The 19,094-nt window shown below is 34.0% G+C and overlaps 1 pseudogene; it reads left to right on the forward strand.

Annotated features, from left to right (window-relative positions):
- Positions 1-6,423: 6,423 nt before the first annotated feature.
- On the forward strand, positions 6,424-6,524 carry LOC125804097 (U6 spliceosomal RNA; annotated as a pseudogene).
- The last annotated feature ends 12,570 nt before the right edge of the window (positions 6,525-19,094 follow it).

Consider the following 19,094-nt stretch of genomic DNA (forward strand, 5'->3'; position numbering starts at 1 on the left):
TGTTTAACATTTTTGGTTAACAAAATAATTCAGCATGTGTTCCTGTTTAGCTTTAATATAGTCTTCAGTATTAAATTTACAATCTAATAAAAAAATCATAAAAACAAAGAAAACACATTGAATGAGAAGAGGTGTGTCCAAATCTTTGACTGGTACTGAATATCAATGTTCCGAAAATAAAGCTATGAATGGTTTGCCCCTAAATAAAAAAAATAAAAAGCAGTAAAATTTGGCCATTTGGAAGGATGTATGGTGATTTCTGTGGTGACTCGACTTTTCACCTGACTCCACACAAGAAAGTTGGCAGAGCAGAAACGTATTAAATGAAGGAACATATTAAAAACGGAGAGAACTTTTCATTCATTATAATGGCAGTCAAATATCCAATCCCTAAGCTAAATCAGTCTCTTATTCATGAGCTGCACCGTCAAACCAAAGCTGACTGAACCTGCTGACAATGCATATAAAGATATGAGATGTCTGCACAGCAAATATTAAATTCCTCTGGCCCTTTCTGGCCTCTGTAGCTCTGTAGCCAAGAATAAGCTGATTTTCTTACCCTTACACCGACTGCTCGTGGGGTGAAGTGCTTCCCTTTTGATTGTCATGTAAATATTGAGGGAATGTAATTGATTCTCTGCTGAAGGTTAAATGTTTGGTTTTGAGAATGAACAGCATGAGGAGGACATACAATCATCTGAGCTCTGAAGCTTTAAAGCTCTGAAGCATTCTTTAGGAAATCCTGAGCTACAGAGTATTTGAGTTTGACAATAACCACAGGTCAGTTCAAGCCATGAAATGCTATTTTATAACTTTGAAATGTAAACCTTAATTTTGTAATGCTCACCTGGAAAATATGGTATAAATATGAGGAATCGCTTGCCCACTTTATTCTGCAGCTATGGCTCTCGAGAGAGTCTAAGAGTAGAAGCTTGAGGACCTTGGACTACCTTGTATGTGATAGGTCCAAAGAAAAGCTAGAAGCCAATCGGGATAGAATGTCGCTTTACCACGTCATAATTCATTTGCATAAAGTTTTAACTCTGTGTCGCTCTGTTGCTTGTCATCTCTTTCGTGTTTAATAGGAAATGAACGGTCACCTGTCATGTTGTCAATTTCTATTGTATACACAGGGTAAGAGAGCACAATCGGCCTTGCTTTCTCTGTGTGGGTAGATGACACTCTCTCCTCATATCACTCCAGAGATGGTGGCTGACTTCACATGTATCGGAGGAGGCATGTGCTAGTCTTCACCCTCCTGGTGTTGGAGCATCACTAGTGATAAGGGGAGTCCTAATGAGTGGGTTGGGTAATTGGTCTTGTAAATTCGGGAGAAAATGGGATAAAGAAAGCATCTGCATTGCGTTTCAGATGCTGTATTGTTTTGCATTGTCAAAGCAATTTGCTTTCATTCCCAGTCCCTTCCACTTTGTTACAATATCACTGACAGTTGGCTGGGGAATATTTTGTAGTGAGCAAATTTCACAACTGTAGTTGTTGCACAGGGTTATAATGTTGCATCCTATATTGGTACCATGCTGGAGTTTACTAAGCTCCTGAAAGTGACTCATTGGCTTTTTGGGCTTTTTTAAGGCCCTGGTTCTTAAATTGTTCTTCTTTATGAAAATAAATGTTTAATTCATAGAATTTCTTAAGGGTGTAGTGCATGGAAAAAATACTCATCATATGTCACCATGGCTTTTACAGCATATGCACGGCTTGATGTTAATTGCGTGTCAATACCTTTATTCCTCAAACCTTTACAATTACAAATACAACCTTACCTCACTGCAGAGGCAGTTCCAATTCTTCTTCCAGACTCAGCTCCAGCTCTCCTCTCCCTGCAGCTCTTCCCTCATCCGCACCCAATTTCTCCTCTATGGAGCATCCAGAACACCGCTGCTCGTCTGTCCGTAATTTCCCAACGTTCTCCCACGCTGAGATCACTTCATTGGCTTCCTGTGGCAACAAGAATCAGATGCCCAGAATCTCCAGTTCCAGGGTTTGAATGATCCAGTTCTATAGTACCTCTGTATAACATTTTTAGCAAAGAACATACTGTACTGCTGTACTGATAAAAGGTTCTGGGACACTCTGACAAGATCCACATTTTGTGATGATGAGCTTAAGTGGTTTACAACATGAGGGGAGCGTTGGCGATTTTTTAAAATATTTTTTTCGCAAAGTAAAAAAAAACTTTCAATTATATAGTAAAATTAACAAAAGTAATTTGACATATACAATATATTATACGGTCTGTCATATCTCTGCCTTGAGAATGTAGACAGGCTTGTTTGTCTCAGTATTTGGTTGAGAGAGCTCAAAAAGTGAGGTAAATGGGTCCACTTGTGGTAAATAAAACTATATAAAAAAAAAAGTTGCTTGTTCGATTTTAAATTGCGGTGAAATTGACGGTTTTTGACAGCCTATAGTAAATAGAATTTAAACATTGGTAATTACAGTATGTTGCCTGATTTTGTTTTGGCACATACAGTGTTAGAAAGGTAGTTTGTAAGTGGAAAAGACTGTTAATGTATTTTGTTTCATTCAGGTTATAATAGTATTAATTTAGATTAAGTAATCACAGAGCATGTAATTAATTTGATGTAATTAATTTGTATTTATTAATACACAATAGTAAGCAGGTGTTTTTATTAAATGAATAAAATAATAAAAAAATAAATACATACATAAATAAACGTAAGTAAGTAAGTAAGAAGTGACTGTGTAGTGTTTATCTGTTTATTGTAGCTCCTCCAAGGTTGGACACATACACAGTGTTTTCCCAAAAGTTTAAAAATGATTTAAAGAACCTGATTCACACACATTTCTCCCTGCAGTCCCACAATCCCTCAGTCGATTTTAAAACGTGCTGGAATTTCACTTAATGCTTTATCTGGAACATTGCATTGTCATATTGGAACATTAGCCATTTGTTGTGATTTTACTTTATTAACACACAGGAGAGAAATTGCAAACAGTAGTGAAAGACATACAAACAATACATGTGGGCAAGGTTAACTTGTGCGATTCACTTTTACTAGTATTATTAAGACAAAGACTTAAGTACTAGATACAGAACTCAGTATTCCATATTCTCACATACAGTATCTAAATAATGTGTAATATTGACTTAACTTAACAGTTAAGTACATACTTAGTGTTGCACTGAAACAACCAAAAATGCAGAAAAAAGTCTAATCTGAAATAATTTCACAAGACTAGACAAACTTTTCAAAATTCTAGAAAATACTTAAATTTCATATATACTATATTATATATATTACTTCAATTTTGAAGACAATGGACAGATTAAATTTTATAAGAATGTTCACTGTAACGTTCAGAAAATGTTCTTCTAGCTGTAATGGTTCTTCATGTGTGAAAGGTGAAGAAAGACCAATGGACCAAAACTGAAAAAAGTGGTAGATTAACTGAATGAATGGTTCAGATTATCACACAGAAACTGATAGAAGAAGACAAAAAAACAGTTGTGCCAAAATCTAACTTGCACTTTCTTCTTTTGCTGGTGATTCCTGTATCTACTGTAACTGTAGATTAACCCTTGCTTATAAAAAGAAAACCCCTGGTAATCTGTTATGCTCATTCTGCTGTGTGATGTGTGTTCATGACGAGGGAGTTGAATTCAATCTGCATTACCAAAGCAGAGTTTACAGTACTCAAAAAATATTACCAGCAGATTCCTGACTTGACATTTTGTGCAGCCAGGGGGGACGTGGCGCACTCGAGAACCACTCTAAACGGGTGTCCTCGCTCGGGTTCAGCGCTCTCTCTACCGTTCCCCGCTGCGAGCGTCTGGAGTGGCTCACTTTATCTCGCCTCGCCCGAAATATCTCAGAGCTCAGTGGGGGTGATGGCTCCTGAAAGCCCTTTACAAATCCAGTCTTTGACAGGCTTCACTGAGATGTGTGTTTTTTTTTCACCCAACAAAGCTTCAGGCACTGGCAAAGCCTCCTCAGCAGGACTCCGCCTGTTCAAAGACACCCGTGATGTTTCATCTGCTTGCCACCGCTTCCCTTCATTTCGTTTGTGGCGGGGTGAAGGAGCGCCGCCTCGTCCGAGGCCGCTACAAGGCGGCTGGTGGCTGGGGTGGTGTGTGAGAGGGGGCGGGGGCATCTGATTAGATGAAAACACTTGTTTTCACACTTTGTTCGCCGCGGGGTTCCTCTTAGGCTCGCCGGGACCGATTCCTGCGGTTTTGGTTGGCAGACATTTCATGTGGGAGAGGAAGCGAGCAAGTGTCAGTGCGATGAATAGAAATTGGAGGACCAGATTGCTAATTGGAACACTTTTATCTGATGCGTGCTGTCATATGAATACAGATTACCACAGCCAGTGTGGCACGCGGCCTTTTACCAGGACTACCCTGCAGACATGTAACCTCTCTGATGAAAGTCAGTGTACTTTTAGTGTACTGGTGCAAATACTGGCAGCATACTGTAGTTGTACAGAGGCCTGGAGCTCAGGGGGCATCTTTATCTGCCACCTTTATACATATTATATATCACAGCTTTTTTTATTTAACCCCTTAACAGGCCAGGATTTTTGTCAATTGTCTGCAAGGCATTACACCACTAAATCTTAAGGATTTCTATTCAATCATTACATTAAAAAAGGTTTTATATGTGACAAGGAACATTACTGAAAATCATAATTGTAACTGTAATAGAAAGTCTAGAAAAATATTCAAGTAAATCTGCAACTGTCAAAATATAATGAATAAAATAATAAAAATGGAATAAAAATAGAGCTACTTTTTAAAATGAATATTTTTCTGAATACAAATCAACCAGTTCATGTTCTCCAAACCTTAACCATTAGTTCATTATGTTTGTCAAGTTTTTACGTCTGTTGTCAAACAGGTTGTTATGGATTCCTGTTACTGATCTGGAATTATTAAGTGGAGTAGAGAATTGTTTAGTATCACCTACACCATGACTGATCAGTTGCTAAAATTACGTTTTAACACTGGAATCCACAAAGATTTATTTGCACAGTTGTTGTTTTTTTTTGTGAAGTTCATTAACACCATTCCTCTCCTTTATACATACTGATTCTATTTGTCCAGACCCAAACTTTGCTATGAGTTTGCTATAAGTCTTTTTGGACTTGCAGGTAAATCCTTGTTCTAAGAAGTTCAATTTGCTTCTGGTTAGTGCTGCAACTAATAATTATTTTGGTAGACGACTAACCTGATTATTTTTTAAGATCAATTAGTTGATTAGTCATCGATTATTTCTGCCATGTTCTCCATCTCTAAAAACCATAGAAACAGCTAAACATAAAATTTAAAAGCCATTAAAATGTCTAGATGTTGTTTAAACGTGGAAAGTATATTATATTTATTAAGTAAAGTTGTGTTTGGGCTCTTTAGGAAACACAGACTAAGTTAAGTGTAAACTGTGTAAGTGAGCTATTCAGCCATTTCACATTGTGCTTTTGTTCCGGCAGTTTGTGTAATGTGGTAATGTTACAAATTAACGATTAGTCGACAATGAAATTTGTAGTCAACAAATTTAAACAATCGATTATATTGACCAATCATCGCAGCAGTACTACTGGAATGAATGCATTTTGTACACACTGTAAACCCACATTTAGTTTAAATTAAATACTGTAAATTAAATCTGTTTTATGTAAAAAAGTGTTTTAATTAAGGTGAACGTTTATGGCCATAGTTACATTCAAACAGAGATATTTGAGTTGAAAGACCTTTTACCATAATTATTGAGTTTGATTGGTTGGCATTGGTAGCTTCTTTTCAGTTAACTTCTGGCACCATCTATTAGTATACTGGTTGCATCCCCCAGTTTCTGACACTCACTGTCAGTGTGTAGTCTTTCCCCAGGATACAGTAGGTAAGACTTGTAGGTCATATTCTGATATTAGGATTAACTGCCTGGCCTTGATGTTGTAGGCTGTAAGAGTAAGCATCATTTTCTGAGCTGCTAACTCTGTGTCGGCTGTGTGCTCTATACTGTTATTCTATAGCATTTTCTTACCTCCAGAGTATTTCAAATCTATGTCAAAAATAAGACATAGATACAAATCAACTTGATTACTGGACCATAAATTATTCTAATGAAGTAGAATGATCTTGCAAAGCAATTCGTATAAGAAAAACAAATTGGTTAAATTGTTACAATTTAGTCATATTAAGTACAAGTTTACGTTTCATTAACTCAAGTTTTTAGTAAACATTACTTAACAAATTTAAGGCAACCAGTTTCTTTAGATTACTTAAGTCAATTCAGCTTAAACAGGTTTACAATGTCACCTGTTTATGCTGGTGAATTCTGTATCTACTGTAACTGTAGATTAACCCCGTACTTCTGAAATAAATGGAATCCGAGGACAATCTAACTCATTTTGCTCTGTGATAAGACTACATGAAACTACCTAGTTATGGCAGCACACATACTAAAATTGTATTGATACAGAGAAGATTAGCATGGCCCCTGTGAAAGGATGACACACAAATCCCTGAAATGGGAGTCGAGTTCTGGTAGGAAGCCTGAATTATTCAACACAATACCTGGAAAAGCAATGTAAAGTATAAGTAGACGCAGCTCATGTAGGGGAGCGCATCTTCAGTGCACTCAGTTACTAAACCGCAGTGTGGACTACATTTACACAATAATACACATAAACCTGATTCAGATTTTTTTTTTTAAGAATGTGCTGTCTACAATATTGTATCTAAATGTTTAATATTTAATTCCTTACAGATGCTCCTGTCATACTATAACTTAAAATTGGGCACCAGTGAGCTGATTAATGCATAATTATGATTATGATGAATTATTATTTCAACAAATAAAAGTTGTTAATTATACTCAAGAGTTAAATATTTATTATATCAAAACTATCTGAAAAATTGGATATATAGAAAATAATGTTTGTTATATTGAGTAAACAACATTTGTTTTCCTGACAAATCAGATTGATTTCTACAATGGTACAGAAAAATATTTTTAACAATATAAAAATAACTAGTGCTATTTAGGCCATAGCTGTCTGGATTCGACTTCATTAATGTCAAAATAAGGTCAAGCTAAGAACCATTAATTATCATGTTTAAAGTAAAAATTTGTTGAAGTAAAATACACACATATATACACATTTAGATAAATAAATTAATAAACCTTCAAGCCTGCTATTAGCGATAACATGGTAGAACTGTTATTGGTTGAAAAAGACAATATGAAAAAAAAACTTTCTTATGAAAAATCACCCCAATAACCATTAAAAAAGTAATGTAGTGCTGAGAGTACTCTTTATTAAGTTGTAATTACTAAGCTCAGTCTTGTCTACAGTAAAAAGGTTAGGGTCAGTGTCTCAGACAGGGATTAAGCCTCTAGTCTAGGTTCATAGATTATATTTTCCTTTTATATACTACTCATATATGTTCCATTAAAGTAGAACCCTTATATAGTCTTGTTTTAAAAGGTTATTTAAAGAACAATGTACATACAATGTAGAATATATTTGATATATTCTACATTTTATGTATATTGTTCTTTAAATAACCTTTTTATTTTAGGCTTATTTTAAAAGGTTATTTTAAAAACGGTATACATAAAATGTGAGCGTGTGAGTGTGAATAACCACTAAATCACATCAAACGAGTTTTTTCCAAAAAAACATTATTGTTTTTTTTTGTATTATTAATGTCTCAAAATTAAAGCTTTACTTCTTCGAAAATACCCTGAAATAAAAAAAATCTTTAGTTTTAAACACTAATTTTGCTTTTTTAAAGTTTTAAACATCAAGTGTGTATAGGTTGTGAAGTTTCTGTAAAAGAAAAAGAGAAACACTAGTGTGTAAAGAGATTTATATATAACACACTTTTAAAACAACATGCATTTCACCAAAGTGCTGCATAGAGAATTATTATAACCTTCTAATAAAAATAACAATAAATTCTGCCTCCAGCAAAAAGAAACATAAAGTTGATTTACAGAAAAAGGAGCTGGAGAATGTCGGGCCGATTTTATCTGCATGTTTTATACAACAAAGATTAAAAAGTAATCTTTGGGTAGATTTTCCCACTTGATTGATACGTTCTGGCGCTGATTTAATGACGTTTACGTTCTGCTCATATGTAGTTGGAACGCGCTCCAGAACTTCTGCCTTCATTTTTCTACCCTCTATGCTTTCAAAGCCAATATCCTGTGTTTACCTAGGCCACGTTTCAGGGGAGCGTTCTTTATCCTCGTCAATCTGGCCAGCCATGCCTGACTGCCCCGAATCATTACACTCTCGCTAAAATGTAGAAGCTGAGATTGTGAGATTAGCATCAAACTTTGCCTTCATTTCAGCTCAGTCGGCCTCGAGCGTTATGAAATATTTCATGGAGGACTTTAGTTGGGTTCTTTAGTGCCCATAGTACCTCACATGGCCACCACGGGGCGCTGTCTTTACACGGAATAAGCTCAGTGCCTGCAGCTTCCTGCCTGCATCAGTGAACAGGACTGAATGAATTGCAGCTCAGTTTTCCAGGCAGGTTTAGATTCAGGACAATCGTCTGCTCGTCTGCTTTTTGAAAATGAATGAGGTGAATGAGGACGAGCTTATAAAAAATGTATGCGGTATATGAGTTGGATTTGCTCTCGCTGCTTTCTCCATTTAATGATTTCAATGTGGAAAAATTAAACACGAAAAGTTCTCCTATGAGAAGTGTCCTGGGGGGGCATTTTAATTTCACATCTCTGCATCTTGTCTGAGGAAGCTCGATAGAATTCTCCAGCACGTCCTTCAGAGTCGCGTAAATCGACGAGACGTTATTACTACAGCGCATCAGTTATTCAAATCGGGGTGTGTACGAGTGTAAATCAGGATTTTATTCCTTTATTACGCGTTATTGAATGTGTTGGGAAGTCAGATGCTGAGTCAGTCAGTAACTGTGGCAGATGAGCTTGTAATTCTGTTTGGTACAGTATTTACACCCATCAGGCACATTATTAAAAGACCCCCTCCCCCTTTTCATCCCACCAACCCAACTTTGTCCTGTTAAAGCATGGTCCGCAAAAGAGCTCTGAAGGTGTCCTGCAGTATCTGTGGCACCAAAACACTAGCAGCAGATCATTTACATCCTGTAAAAAAATGTATATAATATTAATAAAACATTTAATGCAAGCACTTTGTAAGAATACCTTTTTGTTTAAGTCAAAGTCAATAAAGAGAACTGTATTTTCCTTTAGATTATAAAATAAGAAGTGCGTAGTTAAACGAGATTGCGCTTTTTTAGGATCCAACGTGCAAATAGACAAGTAGACATTTTGGACAGCATTAAGAGACTTAAAATATACATAGTAAAATATATATATATACATTAACATAAACAGAAGAAAGGAAAACAGAAAAATGATTGCACATTGTATACTGTAGAATATTGAGCGTTGTTCACAGTGGTACTGTGGTAATATCGTACATTGTAAATGGAAATGTAAACAAGATACTGGTAGACGCTGATAAAGTACTCAAACGTTGGTGTGAAATGTAACGCACACAACATTATTACAAGATAAAACAATAGCTGTATTTATGAAGATTAGAAAAGGCAAGTTGTTGTTAGGCAAGTGTGTCATGTACTAAATGAACACATTATTACTAGGGCTGGTGATCAATTTTTATAAAATTAAATAGTTAGCTAATTAATTAGACAATTTTCTGTGATTAATCGTAATTAGTATCCCATTTTCCCTTCTTAACACTAATAACGGTTAATAATGGATTTTTTAAATGTAAAATAAAAGACTCAATGTAAGATCATCACAGAGGGATTTTATTAATACAGAAATATGTTCATTTAATTGTATCTCTTTAACTTTAAACACAGATTGTTCTTTTGTAAACTATGTTTAAGATTTTTAAAAAAGTAAAAAACATTAATGCAAAAATGAAAAATGAAGAAAGGACACGTTCTCCTTATGGAGATAAATGGGTGGAATAAAAAGGCTGAAGAGGAAATATGGCCAACTTCACAGACGCAGCAAGTGTGTGTGTGTGTGTGTGTGTGTGTGTAGAAGAGAGCGATAGAGAGAGGAATGCGGAAAGTATCCATATATAATCCATATGTTAAATATATATATATATATATATATATATATATATATATATATATATATATATATATATATAAATATATATATATATGAGCTACCTTTTTTTAACATCGCTAAATAAAAAAATCCCCCAAAAAGGCAAAAACAAAAATCAGACTTCAGAGCCTGAAATGATTAAGGTATTTCCAGATTAATCACATGCATTGATATCACTAATTATAACAAATACTGAGGAATGTTTACCTTTTTTTTTTTTTTTTTACATTTAATACAGTTTACTTTGATGAAGTATATAGTTTTTTTAACATGGTTAACCTGGTTAAGTTCAATGATTCTTGTTAAAAAAACACCATTTTAAATCTATAAATTAGCTGTTTCATAAAAAAATCTAGCTATTTTAACACGTCAGAGAATTCCCTGTCCACCCTGTTATATTTTTCATATTTTCTCAATACGTGAGGTCTGAGGTAAAGCTTAAGCTGTCCAATCTGTTGTGGTAAAATATCACAGTAATTAAAATCTAAATAATGTTTGATTAAGTAACTCTTTTAAATGAACAGAAGTCATCATGAACAGTTAAAATTATTTTGCAACTCTAGGTTAGCTATGTTTTATTAAATGCCAATTTTTGCTACAATTGTCCATCTGGTCGTGCAGCTTGCCATGACCAATGCATGCAGGTGAAAATGTAAAGTGATAAAACAGTGAAAATTTCTGTGTAGTTTGGAATACTATAAATATGATGAGAACTCATACGAAGAACGGCAAACGCTTTAAGGTAGGAAAGGCACAGATTTTTATTTTATTTTTTTGATAACAACTCGTAACTTACACCCTGTTGGGATGTTATAAAGCTTACCAATGTTTTGCAGATGACAAAGTTTCTATCTTCTTACTTTTTTACTCTGCACATCTTTTGTGCTGTATGTTGCTGCATGTTGTTGTTTGCAATAACTACATATGGCTAAGTGCGGCTTAAATCGCCGCAATACAGAACTGTATGTCAAAAAGCCCTGAAGGCCAAAACAAGCATTAGCAACACAATGCTACAGGCATCCTGCATATCTCTGCAGGAGTTCCTGTGTGTTTTCTGCTTTGCGGCTCGGAAGGATCTGTCGTAATGGTACATAATAACTAGCTTGCCAATTGCGAGCGGGTTCCAGACTGGAGCTTCAAGAGACTCTGAGGGAAAACGGGCCTACACGGTTCTGCCTGATTAGGTTAGACCTTTCGCCTGAAAAAGTATTTTTGCCCCTACGATAATGCCTTATTCATCAATGTCAGCGTCAGGACTGAGAGCCTACAGCATTCCCTCTTTGATGAATTGCTCCTGATCCAAATTGACATGCATGCCGAGCATGGCCATGAACTCCCTGAACACAAACATCAAATTCAATCATCGTATATGCGGTGTCGGAGAGAGACGAGCTGAGGCCAGGTTCTCACCTGCCGGCTCCCCGAAGGCACGGAGTTAGCTGGGAACTGAGTAGTCCAGGCAAGGCTGGAGCTTCCTATAGGAGCAGGCTTGCGAGTGCCTCGTCCATCGTCCGGTGCTGCAGTGGGTGAGCGTGGATGGGCTTTACTGCACCTCTGGGAACTCTTGCTTATTCTGTTGATGGAGGCTCGGCAATTGAGGGTGTAACTGAGAGACTGTGAACTCTCCCCGCGGAGCCATATTTATAGGTCTATCTGACCCAACACCCCACTACCGCGAACACACAGAGGCACTAAACCTTATTTATACACACATAATGCTCGTGTTTTATGTCCGCCAGCATGTAGACAGACTTTAATCTGATGCAAAAAAAAAAAAAAGAAGAAAAAAAAAAGAAGCGATTGTTCAGTAGCCCAGTTCCGGGAAGGAAGGGTATAAAAAATAGTGAAATAAATAATGAAATGCTGCACAAAGATAAATCAGATGGCGTTTCAAGTCTGCGGGTTGAATTAAGTTTATCTATCACATTCAAGTTCAATCTGTATTTCATTAGATGTAATTTGAATGTGGTAGATAAACTTAATTCAACCCTCCCAAACTGTATTTGAAGTCTATCGTAATGAATCTAAAGCCTGATAAGCTAATAGTAATAGGGAAGTCCCTAGGAACAGGCCCGTAAAGTCTCGCCGTAACGCTCTTATCGGCTCAACGGACTCCTTTCATGTTCACGCATAAAGGCCTTCTAACCACAAAGCTCTAGCCGTATCCACTCTCCAGTGACCGCAGTTCAGCCACAAAGGTCTGTGAAACTTTACTATAAACTATTTGCCTTATTTTTTGCAGTTTGTTACTCCTGGCTTTGTGTTAGAATTTCTGACACTGACCATAAAGTAGCTATCTAGCTATGCTAACTCAATAATCCAATAGTCCTATTTAATCTTTATTAAAGTTAATTAGAGCATAGCTAACTAACCTTCCAGCACACAAAACACAAAAGATCAGAGACTGTTAAAGAGGAGCTGCATCTGTGGTTGAATATGCTAAACTGAATACATCCACCCAAACATCTATATGTGTGCTATCATCATTTTGTTAGGGAAAACTTGATTCATCAGCTTTACAAATGGTGGAGTGGATGGTAGCCAGTGTTTTAGGGTGCTCTCATGTCTATGTTAACTTCTGGCTCTCTCTGTTGTTGTACGCTGTGTTCTAATAGAATCTTTTTGACTTTCTGAGAGTTAATGACTGCTCACCTGTCTGGGCACCTGTCTGGCCTGACACTGCTCAATGATCAACCATCAGGTTCTCCTGTAACCTGCAACAAACCAGCTGCTCACTATCACTGGGCGGGTAGCTGTTGTTTGCTTCTTCTGCTTACAGACTTCTGTAAAGATGCAGGCTTTGCGACAGCAACAGCTGTAAAAAGTGCTCTATAAATAAATATAATTTGATTTAATTTAATGTGAAAGTTGGTTATAATGTCGGTTATAAAGCTGACATGGTTTTCTTATAATAAATGGTTTGAGCAGACGTGTGGAGGTTTGGATGGATGTTCTAATTATAGTGACTTCAACCACAGACGTAGCTCCTCTACTCTGGAAGGTGGTAGATACAGCTCTGGAAAAAATTAAGAGACCACTTTAGTTTCTGAATCAGTTTCTCTGATTTTGTTACTTATAGGTAAATGTTTGAGTAAAATGAACATTGTTGTTTTTTTCTATAAACTACAGACAACATTTCTCCCAAATTTCAAAGAAAAATATTTTCATTTAAAGCATTTATTTGAGTTTTCAGACCTTAAATAAGTTCATATTTATAAAGTTTTAAGCGTTCAGAAATCAATATTTGGTGGAATAACCCTGGTTTTTAATTATAGTTTTCATGCATCTTGGCATGTTCTCCTCCACCAGTCTTACACACTGCTTTTGGATAACTTTATGCCTTTACTCCTGGTGCAAAAATTCAAGCAGTTCAGTTTGGTTTGATGGCTTGTGATCATCCATCTTCCTCTTGATTATATTCCAGAGGTTTTCAATTTGGTAAAAAAAAATCATAGAAAATCATAATTTTTAAGTGGTCTCTTATTTTTTTTTTCCCAGAGCTGTATAATACATTGTATTATTATTATTATTATTATTATTATTATTATTATTATTATTATTATTATTATTATTATTATTATTATTATTATTGTATAATTTGTTGAATGCAGCACATTTTATTTTAATTTAATAGATATAAATATGATAAATATAATTTTATTTCATCAGTACTGTGTTTTTTCACAACCCAAAGAATATTGTAATTTTAAAAGTATTGTGATATTATAGTAGCACCATATTGCCTACTCGTAGTTCTAACACAGAGTAAAAAAGATGCCCCCCTCCGTTTTTGTCATGTAAAATAAGGTGAACAGAGTGGACAAGAAGTCGAGCAGTGCACGCAGATACATTTGCCAAGACGTCCACATAGTGCAGCTCCTCGCTGCGGTGGTTGCTGATTGGCTATGATGGGTATGTACAGCCTGTCTGGGAGAAGAAAGGCAAGGCCTTGCCCGGTTCAGGGTTGCTGGCCAACTCTCTGGCCGGCACGAGACGGTGAACATGTGGAAAATATAAGCGTGGAAAATAACACTGCGACCTGCAATTTGAAAACATTTAGACTGATGCCTGATGCTTGTGTCACCCAAAATGACTGGCAGAGGCAGGAAAAAATGATGGATGGCTAATTGGACCGGCCAAGTCAAAACCTAATTGACCTGTTATATGCTTGGCTGATGGGCTGAGGTAGAAATGACTGACAATTGTTCAGCCCTGGCCTTGCTCACATAACAAGTAGCGATGCTGCGGATGCTGGACGTTAATATAAGGCAGGCAGGGGTGTATTATTTATTTATATATTTATTTTATTTATTATATATATATATATTTTTAGCAAACTAAACCCAGGTTGTGGCCGAAGTTGATGGATCATTGAGTTTTTTAGGTACTGGTCCATATGTTGAACATTTTTCTCTCAGAGTTTAAAACATACAGTTATTTTGAGGGCTATAATCTCCACTAATTCACATGTACAGTAATTTCCAGTGAACGCTGCAGATTCCTAAATGAGTTAAATGCTAAATGTATTCATCTGTTTCATGTGATGTAACGGCATGACCTCACCAGCATGTCCGTGACTGATGTGCTTTAGAGTTTTAGGGCTGTAGAATCGTACTGTATAACATACTGTATATAGACACCACACTATATTATTACTGTATTATTACTTCAGAGTTTGGCAAGTAATATTACTACTGTGGAAAAATTCATATAAACTCCTCATACAGATCAACATAATTTAGCACACTGGATAATTTGATATGATGAAATCATTTACAGTAAAATAATGTAATTTAATGTAACTGAAGCCAACTAAATATAAGTTAAGTTAATGCCACCAATTATTTTTTAGTAACATACATTATATTTCAATATAAAATAAATGTAATTCTGTTTTATATTAACACTTAATGCTTTTTTTTATCCTATTGAATGCTTTTTGCTTGCCCACCCTGCTCAGACCTTAGTTTGCTTTTAATAATTTTTAATCAATCAGTCAGATCAATAAGTCAGTTAGTTAATGAACCTTTATTTTTCCCTTAGAAATGGTTTAATAATGACACTCATTTGCACTGCAGTTAAGCGTTTACAATCTATTGTGGGAAATAAAGTAATAATAAAAGAGCTAAGTGGGAGCTAAACAAATGAACAAAAATTTAATAGATATTTTAAAAAACGAAATGAACAAATGTACGTTGTTATTTATTTTTATTTTTTATTTTTAAAAGGAACTGTAAAGTGCTTTTGGTGGTTTGATGTGCAGCATTATTTTATTTAATTTTTGTTATTCATAGTATTTTATTTTATTTAATAATTATTTTTAAGTTTATTTAATTATATCTGCATATATTTTATTTAAATCATTTTTATTCTTGTGATATTCATGTGATCTTATATTTTATGCATTTGATCTTTTATCTTCTTGTCTTGTATGATGGAAAGTGATCAAAGCATTTCACTGCTAGTACTGGGTATGACTACGCTCGTGACAAATTAACTTTGATCTGATTTAGTTTGGACTATCTTTAAATTACCCTCTACAAGAAAAAGGTCAAAAGACTGAATAATACAGACGAATAATACAAATCAGCATTAGGTCACAATAACAAAAAAGGGGATAATTATTTAAAATAAGGCTCTTTTATAGAGGGTTTATAAATGGTTTATAAATTAGCTAATTAATAAAATAATACAGAAAGTCAGTTTTCTGATTTAAAATGTTAGTATACACCACATTGTGATAACTGGATCAATAATTAATCTAAGTATCAACAGTTAACAGATATGTTAATGCTGACTGATAGAAAATCCAAAGTATGAAAAGCATCCAGAAAGATCTTATAAATTTTATAAATGCCACGTTCATAAATTAATGTGTAATCATTGTTTGGCAAACAAGAGGACACTGTTTTTTTATGTTTATGACATGATTATTAACGATTAATAAACTCCTTTATAACATTTATAAACCCTTTATAATAGAGACTTGTTTTAAAATAGTACCAAAAATATCACAAAAAATGAAAATGAATAAAAGTTTCAGTTTGATTAAACAGATGATAATACATTATTATAACAGAATTTAATACCATTTAATAGAGCATTTTCTGATTTATTTGTCCAACCTTCACTGAAGACTCGTCCCAAAACCACCTGGATTTGGTTTTTATGTCAGGTGTTTGTGAAGTTTTTTTTTTAATTCTTTATCTGCTATGTAAAGTGAAGAATGTGTTCATTTATAGTGTTCAAGTCTTTAATATGAATCTACAATGTAGTAAATAATACAAATAAAGAACAAACTTTAATTAGAAAATGTATGTCCAAACTTTTGACTGGTACTGTATAGTATTTTTCCATTTACTTCTAATAAACTCTTATTCCTTTGATGGTGTTCAGTATCACTTTCATGTCATGTAATAACCTTTTTTTAACTTTGTCACATAATCAGGCCTAGCCATATTTTTACTGCATTATTTAATGAAGAAATCTGCACTTGGTAAGTGGACTGATCCTCAGTGAGAGTGTTAATTAGCTGCTCAATGGGAATCAGTGCTGTGCTTTACTTTCCTTGCTGGTTCTGCTTTTAGAAGCTGAAAATAAGCAGAAATACACTTTAAACTAATCCATTCTGTACTGCTGTACCGTTGGCATTTCAGCACTCAACAGTGTATCTTACTCAATAAACAGTGTGTCCAGATGATAGTTATAAAACCACCAACCTGCACGTTCATAAACATCATTCTGATTGGATCTTTCCCAGAGGGCTCTGTGAGTGCATTGTGTTGTTTCTGTGCAACAGACAAAGGAATTTACTGTAACTTTCTTTAGCAGGCACTATCCAGTGTGCAGTAAATCACTGTAAAAATAGGAATCTTTTTTTCAACTCTTAATCGAATAACACATATATTTAACTATGCAAAACGTGTACTGGTCAATCTTATTTTTTACAAGGTTTACAAGGTTTCTAAGCCGAAGATAGTCACATTTTTCTCATTCCTTTTACCAAAACTCATGTGACATTTAAAAAGCATGTTTAAAAGCAAGTCCACTAATTCCTTAGATTTTCTCTCAGAAAAGTCTTTATTTTAAAGACATTTATTTATTTATGACAGATATTACTATATATGCACGCACTTTGTATTTTTGTAAAATATGCAAAGCCATTTTTATCTTTACAAGAAGAAGAAAGTAAACCTGTAATTAATCAAATGTATTGTCATGCATTTTTTTATTAAACAAATGGATAAATGATGAACCAAACAGAAACTGAAAAAAGTTGTTTCCATTAACTAATATTCACATTAATAAATCAATAAACCAGGGGAAAATTCCTGTTACTGGAACTCATTTCTGTTACTGGAACTCATTTCTGTTACTGGAACTCATTTCTGTTACTTTTTATGTTATGAGTAACAGGACTGAAAGTAAAAGTTTTTAGCAAAATTAGAATTAGTTCAAACATATGAATTTATTATAAAACATATATATATATATATGTATATATATATATATATATATATATATATATATATATATATATATATATATATATATATATTTTTTTTTTTTTTTTTTTTTTTTTTTTTTTTTTTTTTTTTAAGAATGGATGGGATTTGGAGTCAGACAACAATGCAAAATAAAACCTCTGAAGTATTTTAATAATTATATTTAATTATTAAGTTTACAGTTAGAGAGTGGGGACAGATAACAAATGTTATTTTTCTCAGTTTTCCAAGTAGTTTGTATTATTATTTTTATAACATATCTTACTTTTGCAATTAGGTCAACGTACAAGACAATATGCCTAATAATAAAATATATTTCAAAGTTATTTTGTGTCCACATTTATAAATGTAATTTCTGGGGGAAAGAAATGGCACCCATTGGGTGGAATATGCCAAATAGTAACTGTACAGGAAAATAAATAAAATTCTTATCTTTCTATAGAGGTCAGTATAAAAGATTAAATTCCAAATAATTTTGGAGCATTTTTATAGGTCCATCTGTCATAGGATTACGATACAATATGTTAATAAAATAATAAATGTCTAAATGTTTAATTCCCTAAAGATCCATCCTTGTGATAGAGATGGGGAAGGTTCATGTGTTAGTAACTTTATGTCTATTAAGTGATTGTTTTTGCAAGACCTTCACACATTTTCATCTATTATAAACATGCTTTATCCTTACTTATGGTACAAAAGTAAAAAAAAAAAAAAAAAAAAAAAAAATATATATATATATATATATATATATATATTTTTTTTTTTACTTTTGTATATATATATATATATATATATATATATATATATATATATATATATATATATATATATATATATATATATATTTGAACCAAAATATGTGTGAGAATTAAAGCAGCATTACTTTATTTAATCATTATTTATATTAAGCTTATTGAAATATTTTTACTTAAATAATTTTTACTTTTGTGAAATTCATCTGATCTTATATTTTATGCATTTTATCTTTTATCTTCTTCTCTCATGTCATGGAGTGTGATCAATGCAGTTCACTGTCATGGTCATACTGGGTATGACTATGCATGTGACAGATTAACTTTGATCTGATTTAGTTTGGATTGTCATTGTATTAGCCTCTACAATAAAAGGTTCAAATGACTGAATCAGATGAGTAATAATAAATCTGTATTCTGATTAAGCCTTTGCGAGAGTATTATGTTGTTTTTGTGTAACAGACAAAAACAATTTACTTAACAAACGTGGGTTGAAAGTGGTTCTTCTACAGTATATTTATATCTCTATGTTTGTAATAGAGATGTGAGAGCATTAAAGCAGCATTATTCAAGAACTGGGATTTCTTTTTAGGAGACCCCTTCAGTTTCTGAATCAGTTTCTCTGATTTTGCTATTTATAGGTTTATGTTTGAGTACAATGCACATTGTTGTTTTATTCTATAAACTACAGACACCTTTTCATCCAAATTCCA

Source organism: Astyanax mexicanus, chromosome 8, assembly GCF_023375975.1.
Source record: "Astyanax mexicanus isolate ESR-SI-001 chromosome 8, AstMex3_surface, whole genome shotgun sequence".
Classification (NCBI taxonomy): domain Eukaryota; kingdom Metazoa; phylum Chordata; class Actinopteri; order Characiformes; family Acestrorhamphidae; genus Astyanax; species Astyanax mexicanus.